The following is a 10,394-nucleotide window of genomic DNA, read 5'->3' on the forward strand; positions in this document are numbered from 1 at the left end:
CACCTAAAAAGGATAATTATACATGTTTTGAGTTCTCTACAGACAGTGTGAGATATACATTAGGAAGAATTGATCCAAGCTGGTGTCAGAGGACAATTCCCGGCAGGACTACCAATAATGTAAGTGACCCAAATACTATTATAGGCACCTGGGCAAGGGGTGGGCTATATTATTATTGTGGGCAGTACACCCTTTTGGTGCAGGTTCCACTGGGGAGTGTGGGAACCTGTGCTCTGGTAAGACTAGGAGCACCTTTGATGCTGATAGGAAATAGAGTAGAGACAGTTCCACGGCAGGACACTGGTGTGTTGACAGCCAGACGTAGGAGAAGTATGAGGGGTGTGCACAAATATGACCCGAGATGGGACTCACCAACCTGGATTGACTCAATAGGAGTTCCCAGGGGAGTTCCAGATGAATATAAGTTAGTTAATCAGATAGCGGCCGGTTTTGAAAGTGTGTTTCTGTGGATAACTCCAAATAAAAATGTTGATCGCATTAACTATGTTCATTATAATGTGTTGAGGCTCTCTAATCTCACTAGGGACGCGGTAGAAGGCCTTGCGGAACAATTGGGACCGACGTCGTTAATGGGAATCCAAAATCGCATGGCCCTTGACATGTTGTTGGCTGAGAAGGGTGGTGTGTGTGCCATGTTTGGGGACATGTGTTGTACTTTTATACCCAACAATACGGCCCCAGACGGTACGGTTACTAGGGCGCTTGAGAGTCTGAAAATGTTATCTAAAACCATGCATGAACAATCAGGTGTGAACACTGGACTGGGAGACTGGTTTACGTCTGTCTTTGGGCAATGGAAGAGTGTTGTTATGTCTGCCATGTTTTCTTTTGTTGTTTTTCTTGCTATATTAATGATCGGATGTTGTCTCATCCCTCTGGTCCGGCGAGTTTTAGTAAAGATGCTGGAGAGAGCCCTGAGCTCTGGCTCGAAGGGTTCAGCGGCGCCTGAGTCCATGATGCCCTTGAAGGAGATTGTAAGCTGGAAGGAGGAGTGAGACAAATCCTGGTGTAAGTTGGTCTCGCAAGCGAGCCCAAGAGGAGGAGTTGTCACGTAAAGGAATGTTATTTTTCTGTCACTATGTTATCATTCACATGCACAATTCATCATTATTTCATTAGTCTGCATCATTTATCATTATCATTATTCGGTTATCATCCTTATTATCATGTATCATTTTCCACTCAGTATATTGGCCAGAGCACCCAGAATCAAACACATTCACAGTAAGTTAGATGAGGACGCTGAACTTTCGGTGGCCTGGACCAACAATCTTACACAACAGCACACTCGTCTTTCACAGTTGATATGACTATATATGGAAAACATCTAGTTTCTTGTCCGGGAAAGGGTTGTTGTTGTTCTGAAGAAGATCATGTCCAGGAATTGTTCTGACGTCATAAAGGCTATAAAGCTTTCTGTTTTGGGGATGAGCGGGGAGACTGACCTCCCACACTGTATAATACGTGTGTGTTTAATAAATCACTTTTTGGACACTCCCTGGGACTCTGTCTGCGCTTACTTTTCCTTCCAAATCAAAAGAACTCTACAAGACCAAATGTTTCAGTATATTTTGTTAGTAGGATAGACAAAAAGTTCAAGTATATCTCTGGGGATTAAAAGAATGTGACCATCCTTTGGGTTCTGTTAGACGAGTGGGCGCCACCATTTATCTGCTGTGAATGTTTTACGCTGTTTTCTTGTCATGTCAGACTGCTTAAATCATTCTCTGAGAAGGTTGCATGCGAAGGACCTTGGTGATGGCAAAAACAGACAACATTCTGTGCCCCCACCTTTGTAGGGGGTAGAAAGACAGGGAGCCCGAGGTCATAACTTAGGCTCCACAACAGATAAGAGAGTGTGAATGTTTAGGTTTACGACCAGGTGGGGGCTAGTAGAAAACTATAAAAAGCTGTGTAATACATCGCCATTTTGAGACTTGCTGTGACCCTCTCTGCATCTCTCCCCATCATGATGGTTGTTATGCTCAGTGTGTGAAAATTGTATGGAAATAAAGGATTGTTGATTGAGCATTTATACACCGAGTAAGTGTCCTTCCTTCAGCCCAAAGATTCAAAGAACTGGGAGAATTCAACAACTTGGTGCCGGTGACCCGGATCTTTTGGTGTGCTGAGGAGGGGCAGATTTGGCCTGTGGTGAGATTGTGCGACAAAGCGAACGGAGAGCCGGCTCAAACATCAAAAAGGTAAGCACAGCCTGTTGTATTATGAATACCAAATGTGCATATTGGGCTTTCCAAATTAATCTGTTCGCTGGGTTACACGTATTTTCACATTAAATTGTCGGTGTCTGGTTTTCGGCGCAAGATACTAACAGCATAAGTTGAGGCTGAATTCAAGTGTTAGAGGAACTTTCTAGCAAGATACTAATAATATTCTACGTTGAGACTAGAATTCCAGTGTGTTATAGGAATTTTCTAGCAAGATACTAATAATATTCTACGTTGAGACTAGAAATCAAGTGTGTTATAGGAACTGGCTCTAGCAAGATACTAATCATATTCTACGTTGAGACTAGAGTGCAGCCCACTTTTACCCTACATAATTAATTTTGTCTATGACTGGCTTCTGTTGCAAGAAATGTGGAAAAACTTTCAAAAAGCGGCCAAAGTGTAGTATCTGAAATAGAGATACTACGTACGTGCGTAGAAATAGAATCTGGCTTGTGGTGCGCTTGCATTTTCAAAGGTGAGCTCAGAGGTTTCTGTGTGTGTTTCTGTTGGTGAGACGCGCTTGCTGTGTTTCTGTGTGAAATATAAACATGGTGACAGTGACGGTTAATGTGTGAATGGGAGGACATTAGTGCAAAGACACATTTTAGGATCAAAGGTTGATGCCTAGTGGACCTGTGGAAATTGGTTTTGTTCATGGTGTTGGCAGCCCCCCTGACCTGTGGACGCGCAGTCAGGTCCAGCGGCGTCTGGTTTGCTGAGGTGGTGACTTGGGGACTGAGGACTCCCGCATAGCCACAGAATAATATTGAAAACGGTTGTGTAATCACGGGTTTACGTTTTATTCTGGATGAGAACATAGAACAAGACACATTTTGCGAACAAAGGTTGAGTTCTAAGAATAGTCAGAGAAATAAGGTTAAATAAGGTTAAATAAGGTTAAAAGGTTGAAAAAGGTTGTATTCCTCGTTTCAGTGGTTGAAATTGTTGTTTGCCTGTCCCCTGACGAGTGTTAAATTAAATAAAGAGGGTATTTGGAGCCACATAGAGATAGACGGGCTAAATTGGGTGTATTACTCTGTGGTGTAATTAAAAAAAAAAAAAAAGGAGAGAGAGAAAGAGAGTTGGAGGTGCGTAGTTTGTGTGAAAGCGCCGTTAGAGTCGGCGTCTCGTCTGAAGTACGGGAGTCAATTAAAGTAACTGAATAATTTGTGTCTAAAAGTGTGTGTTTGTGGTGTGCAGAAATTGCGGCAGGAGGTCGTGTCGCGAATTGTTGCAAACTGTGAAGTCAATTGGGGGGTTTAATTTGGTTTTATTTTTATGGGGAAGAGAAACTGCGGTATCCAGGCCGTGGCGCATTTTGAATAAATCGTGAGGCAAATGTGGCGCGATCTGAAGATCGTGAGCCTAATTGTCCTAGTTAGGTTAAGGTGTATAAGAGCGGACGGCACCCGCTCTTTGTTTTGATTAGGGCGTTGTCCTGAATCAGAAGAAGTGTCTCGCAGAAAGTTTGTATGGGACTGCGAGAAGTATGAAGTGTGTGTGAGCCAGCCTCGAGGGGCGGGTTCACAGGCGGAACGAACGAAGAGTAAAATGTGCGTGTGTGTGAGAGAGAAAGAAAAGGTGGGGGCGAGTGACCAGCCTGCGAGTGTGTGTGTGAATTCCTTGATGACAAATAGGGAGACAAAGTAGATTAGTTGATTTTCTGTGAAATAATAATAGTCAAGAAATCATAGTGATCAAATAGGAGAAAATGAACTAAAGTAAATAAAGCGAATTAAAAGTGGATTAGCGTCAAAGTAATGATAAATAAATTGATCAAACTAATAGTGACATTTAAAGGTGTGTAGTGGGGTAAAAATGTTGGGTTCTAAGTCTAACATAGAAAAAGGAGGTGTGCAGGGTGAGTGGAAAACTTTTGAGAAGCAGAGAGAGGAGTTGTTGAGGGCGCTGCAGGTCATGCGACCTGGGAGTGCGCCAGAGAAAAAAATTAGAGGTTGCAGCTGTGGCAAAGGAGAGTAAGGAGTTGTGTGATAAAGAAGGAGTGATTGTAAATATAAGACGTCTTTGTAATATAATAGAGAGTTGAGTGTGAAACGAGGCTGTGTGTGACGACAGCGCGCTGCGAGCTATTTTAGACGGTGTGTGAACATGTAAATGCTGCTGTGAAGCCCACAGAGGACTTCCTGTTTAGCGTGTTATTGAGTTTTATAAGTATGATTTGCAAACAATGATACATGCCTGTAATTAAAACGCTGATTTTGTTGAATATAATATTATAAATACAGTTTTTGAATGACTACGGTGAATGTTTGATGTTTGGCTGGGTTTTGATATAGGAGAGATGGCTTGGCGGCTGCTGGGGGTGAGTGTCGGTGGCCGGAAATCTGCATGCCCATAAAAGGCAACTGCCTGACTGTGTGAACGATGCACCGAGAGAGAGAGAGTAAAATCTAGGCAGATGGACCAAATGGATGTTTTAAGAAAAATAGTAAATGAATGTTTTAGTCTCTTAATACAGGTGGATTTCTCTCAACCTGGAAACCTGAGTACAGCGGCAAAAGGATAGACTAACAAAATTGGGACGACAGACAGGCCAAGCTCTGGCTCAAAATTTTACAGCTTGACCTCTTACGTTGTCCTCACCCTGAAAAGAAGCTTAAAGGACATCTTCTCCTCCAGTTATCGGTTACCATTACTGGAAATGTTCAGGCAAGTTTTTCACTGAATTGTTTTTGGCACCATGTGTCCCTGAATCTCACAAGCAAGCTCTAATTCCTGGCTGAAGACATGGAATGCTGTTATTTAAGGTGGGAAATCAAATTTGGGAAACAAAATTAAAAACACACACAATTAGGGAAATGCCTTGTTGGAGAAAAAGTTAAAATAACCCACCTACAAACGCACACACACGCAATGAAGAAACAGCTTACATTCATGAACACGTGAAGATTTTCCAGCAAGGTTAAAGCAGTAAAACTTAACATACACATGTTGTTAAATGATAAAGTTTATCCACTACTAACAAATAAACTCTCTGGGTTGCAGGACAACAACTTGACTTCAAAAAGACAGACACTGGTATGACAAAACCAGTGATGAAATAATAAATTTAGTGGTTAAAAGAGTCGAATTGTGACATGTTGTCTTCTGATTGATTAATATAAGTGATTATTGAATGAAATAAAATTCCTTTTTTGAATTATTAAACATGATCTTAAGAATTTTAACGTGTACCTGTGTTGTCCTGTCAACTTGGTGGGGTATGAGTTGATTATATAGTGAGAAAAAACAAAAAAAGGGGGGGAGAAGGCTGACACAGGGCCTGGCCCCTCTCTGAACAACACAGCCAAAACAACATCATTTTCCTGTTCGTCTGTTTTTGTTTTGTTTTTGTTTTTTCTCTTTATGCTTAATTACAGGCTGCTTTGACGGCCCGGAAAGCCGAGGCTGACCTGGACTCCTGCTCTCCCCTCTACTACCTTTGCTCTCCCTTCTACCATCTTTGATGTGACCCTGACCAAATGCTACAGCAGCTGGACCCACAACAACAGCCTGAGAATGTCAACAGTGCTGCAGGAAAACGATCTCATGCAGCGGAGACGGAGAACATTAAATCCAAGGCCCGTTTCACTACACGGGGGAGATTTCCAGACGGTTTCAGCTGACAGAGCTGTGACGAGACGCCTATTAAGCCCAGATGAAAAGTGAGGCCGAGCAAAAGAATGCTGACCTTAACAACTCTGCATTAAAACTGTGCAGGACAGTGATGGACCAACACGGATGATCGGGCAGCAAAAAGGGCGTGCCAGAGACACGAGGAGTGACTGAGGTCAGGAGGCACCTCAGATTGGACAAAAGCAGCAGAAGAACATAAGCTGAAGACACAGGTGTCGGGGCTCGGTCAGGAGCTGACCTCTGAGAAGAGACGAACAGCAGAGCTGCAGAAGGCCGTGGAGCAAAGCAAGGAAAACATCAATAAACTTCAATCTGACGTGTACGGAAAAGACTCTGAGGTTTCTGCCCTCAGTGAGAGCTCAAGGCATCAGAGCAGAAACTGAGCATGGCTCAGGAGGAGCTGGACAAGGAGAAGATGCAGGACACTGGAGAAAAGGACTGCCTTAATTGGGGCCAGAACCAGTATGGACAGAACTTTGGGCAGCAGCACCAAGGGATGCAAACGGACTGGAAAGGGGGAGGCAGGACCCCAGAGCACGCTTCAGGCCCTGGTTTACCGAGAACATCAGAACAGGAAAGTGATGAACACAAACACACACACATCTACATACACTGACTCAGAATTAAGAGAAACACACATACGAACACATATGCACTCGTTAAATGATACACACACACGCACACAAATCGAAATGCTGATTCAATTCACTGAGAAGTGATCCACACACACACACACATACACATGTTTGTGCAATGAAGAGTGATACACACACGCTGATGCAATGAAGAATGCTTTACTAACAAATGCTATGCTGATACGCAAAATGCTGCACACAAACGTCCAAATACAGAATTTGTTACAACAACAAGAAGTAATTGATTGTTAATTGGTTAAATGCATTTCATGTCACCCAGAGGGCATTTGTGCAAATTTAGGGGACAGGGTCTAAGGCAGTTTGGTTATGAAAACAATGTCTGTGAGTGATGTCTGTTTATGGCTCAAGGCCTCGACTGAATTGTTTACTGTGCTTCACACAGCCTGATAAGGAGCAGTGGCACAGAGTGAAAATGATGAATTAACGGTGTGAGCCTTATTTCGGAGCGCCAGATTTTTGTGATTGAGATTTAATTGAAGGAGGAACACACTGAAAATAAAAAAATTAAAATTTAAAAAAGAGAAAAGGGGGCCAGCCCTTGGATTTACGTAAGTATCCCACGTGTATTTAACATAATTGCCTGAGGCTTTAAAAATCTGTACAAAATTCAACAGGAAATCATAGCTTCCCTGTATTTCCTACACAGTCTGGCTAGTTTGCAGTGGTTTCTCTCTGGGTATTCTGGTTTCCTGCCACAGTGAAAAGTCATGCAGCTGTTAGAGCTAGGTTAATTGATGATTCTAAATTATCTGTGAATGTAAGTGTAAATGATTGTTTGTTTCTAGGTGATAGACTGGTGACCTGTTCGGGGTGCACCCTGCCTCGTAACCTATCACTTTCTGGTGAAGTTTTGGTTGATTTTGGGGTTTGCTTAACACTAGGTTGATTTTATCAGTGAGGTTTGGATTGTTTTCTTTCTCTAAGAGAGAGAAAGGTGGTTTTATGCTTGGACAGGTTTCTAATGGGCCCCAGTATTTGTTATTATATGAGTATTTTATTGGTTACGTTTGTTTTTGCTTTTGTTACAGTGCACTGAAATAAGAATATCTGAGAGGAGTGATCCACCGGTGGTGATATTTTGGTATTTTGTGAGTTCTTGATTTAACAAATCAGTTCTTTAATACAGGCCTGAGAGATTGAACTTTAAAGCGCTATAAAACATTCTTACTGAAAACAGTCGCAAAGTATTTTTCTCCACATTAAAATGGGCTCAGGAGAAAGCCACTTATTTGGGACAATTAGAAAATGAAAGTCCCTGCCTAAAAAGGATTCAGCGAGGTAATCCGACCTAAAGTTCTTCTTTTTCTTTTTGAAATGACGTCATTTTGCTGAGGGTGGAAATCAAATGCGGCGATGGTTTCCACTATCAGCAAAGAATGAATGAATGAATGAATGAATGGAAATAAAAACAAATTGACTGACTGGTAAAAGCTGACAAGACTTGACCACGACTCAAAGTTAACCTCCACCTAGACAGGACAAAAGGGTGGATGAATTTATCTGTGCACAGACAAACATGAATTGGGTTGATGCTCTCCCTATAGCACTTATGAGTGTGAGGTGCTCAGTTAATCAGAGCACCGGGGTTTACCCCATGTGAACTGCTGACAGGGAGATAATTTCCAGGCCCTGCAGCAGGTGTAAGAGAGTTAAGAGAGGAAACAAATGTGTCTGAACATGTGAAACAGTTTAAAGCACCGAAGGCTCTTGTCTCTAGTTTCACTACGCAGGTGGGAGATCCGACCGGAAAGGAGGTGACCACGCCGGAGGTGAAGTGGGTGTGGCTGAAGGTGTATAAGCGGAAGTGGGACGAACCGAGGTGGACGGGACCATTCGAGGTGACCACTCGAACCTCTCACGCGGTCCAGCTGAGGGGCAAAGGCGACACTTGGTATCACTGGAGCCGGTGTGCGGTGGCGGAAGAGCCTAGGAGGTCGGAGAGGCGCTTAGGGAAAAAGGGGGACACGGCCGTGACCCTAAAAACACAGGTTTGAGCGAAAAAGGGGCAGAATAATCCCCTGACCTGTGCAACGACCGAAGGGTAGTCTAACTCTGGAGGTTGAAGTAAGAAGAATCAACAACAGGAGAACATCGGTGGCTGCAGCAATAAAATAAAAATTAAAAATTCCTAAGACAGAGGTTTGATTCTGAATAACATTGAAATTCCATAAGGTGACATTAAAATGGCTATGGGCAACTATCATGGGAAAATAAAGCTTTGGGAAAAGGGAGAGTGATGGGGATGTTAACTGTGCTAACTGTGATCCTGGTAACGATTATTTTCTTATTGTGTGAATTGCCCAGTTTCAGAACTCATTCAACTTCTCTTCCTTCAGCGGACCCTGAGGTGACCCAACTTAAGCCTGTCACCCCCAACAAGAATGTCAATAGAATTAATTATGTGCATTATCACGTTCTCCGGCTGGCCAATTTGACGCGTGATGCAGTTGAAGGGTTAGCAGAGCAATTAGGTCCCACCTATCTGATGGCAGTACAAAACAGGATGGCGCTTGACATGGTCCTGGCGGGAAAGGGGGACGTGTGTGCTATGTTCGGACAAATGTGTTGCACCTTAATTCCTAATAATACTGTTCCAGACGGCTCGATAACAAACTCTGGAGGGGCTGCGAACTCTGGCCCATAATATAAATGAACAATAAGGTATTGAAAACACGTTGAAGGAGTGGATGACTTCTGTTTTTGGGCAATGGAAAGGTTTTGTCATGTCAATTATGGTTTCACTGTCTGTTTTTACTGCAGTTCTTACAAGATGTGGATGCTGTTTCATTCCTAGCCTAAGGGACCTAAAGACCAGGTCGATGTGGACATTGCAACCTTAGAATGCCTGTTGTAAGTGATCTCTCCAAAAAAGGAGAGATCAAAGGGGGATTGTGAAATCAGTATTTTAAAGTAGGCTATGTTACACCCATAGTCAAGGTAGATGAGTTATGTTAAACAGCTGTAGAACATAAATGTATTCCTTAGTCTAGGATGTGTGCAAAATATGTAACTTAGTTTCCTTATATTTTTAGATTAGAGAATATGACCCCTTTTGCAGTATATCATTATAGTATGAGTAGACCAAATGTTTCAGTATATTTTGTTAGTAGGATAGACAAAAAGTTCAAGTATATCTCTGGGGATTAAAAGAATGTGACCATCCTTTGGGTTCTGTTAGACGAGTGGGCGCCACCATTTATCTGCTGTGAATGTTTTACGCTGTTTTCTTGTCATGTCAGACTGCTTAAATCATTCTCTGAGAAGGTTGCATGCGAAGGACCTTGGTGATGGCAAAAACAGACAACATTCTGTGCCCCCACCTTTGTAGGGGGTAGAAAGACAGGGAGTCCGAAGTCATAACTTAGGCTCCACAACAGATAAGAGAGTGTGAATGTTTAGGTTTACGACCAGGTGGGGGATAGTAGAAAACTATAAAAAGCTGTGTAATACATCGCCATTTTGAGACTTGCTGTGACCCTCTCTGCATCTCTCCCCATCATGATGGTTGTTATGCTCAGTGTGTGAAAATTGTATGGAAATAAAGGATTGTTGATTGAGCATTTATACACCGAGTAAGTGTCCTTCCTTCAGCCCAAAGATTCAAAGAACTGGGAGAATTCAACAAGTTGTACAAAAACGCTTTATTTCGTCAACGATTACATGCATTTGAATGGGGAACTCGCCCGAAACAAAGTATAGGTTTTCATTATGTGAATAACTTGAAAATCTTAGCTCAAACAGCTTCAAAACCTGTTTGCCCAGCACGGGGATCTTGAACTGTATAAGATAACGCCGTAAATATGTGTGTATGCTTCTTCTATCAAGACTTACAGCTATTTATATGAAGTTG

General features: G+C 42.5%; 1 long non-coding RNA gene across 1 annotated transcript; it reads left to right on the top strand.

The window, feature by feature from the left end:
* The first annotated feature begins 1,578 nt into the window (after positions 1-1,578).
* LOC148100156 (uncharacterized) lies at positions 1,579-10,108 on the top strand. The gene is made up of 2 exons (XR_015719837.1): positions 1,579-2,064; positions 8,262-10,108. It is a non-coding gene; the product is annotated as an uncharacterized LOC148100156 (long non-coding RNA).
* The last annotated feature ends 286 nt before the right edge of the window (positions 10,109-10,394 follow it).

The sequence above is a fragment of the Neolamprologus brichardi genome, chromosome 12, assembly GCF_056152115.1.
Source record: "Neolamprologus brichardi isolate AB-2024 chromosome 12, ASM5615211v1, whole genome shotgun sequence".
NCBI classification, from domain to species: domain Eukaryota; kingdom Metazoa; phylum Chordata; class Actinopteri; order Cichliformes; family Cichlidae; genus Neolamprologus; species Neolamprologus brichardi.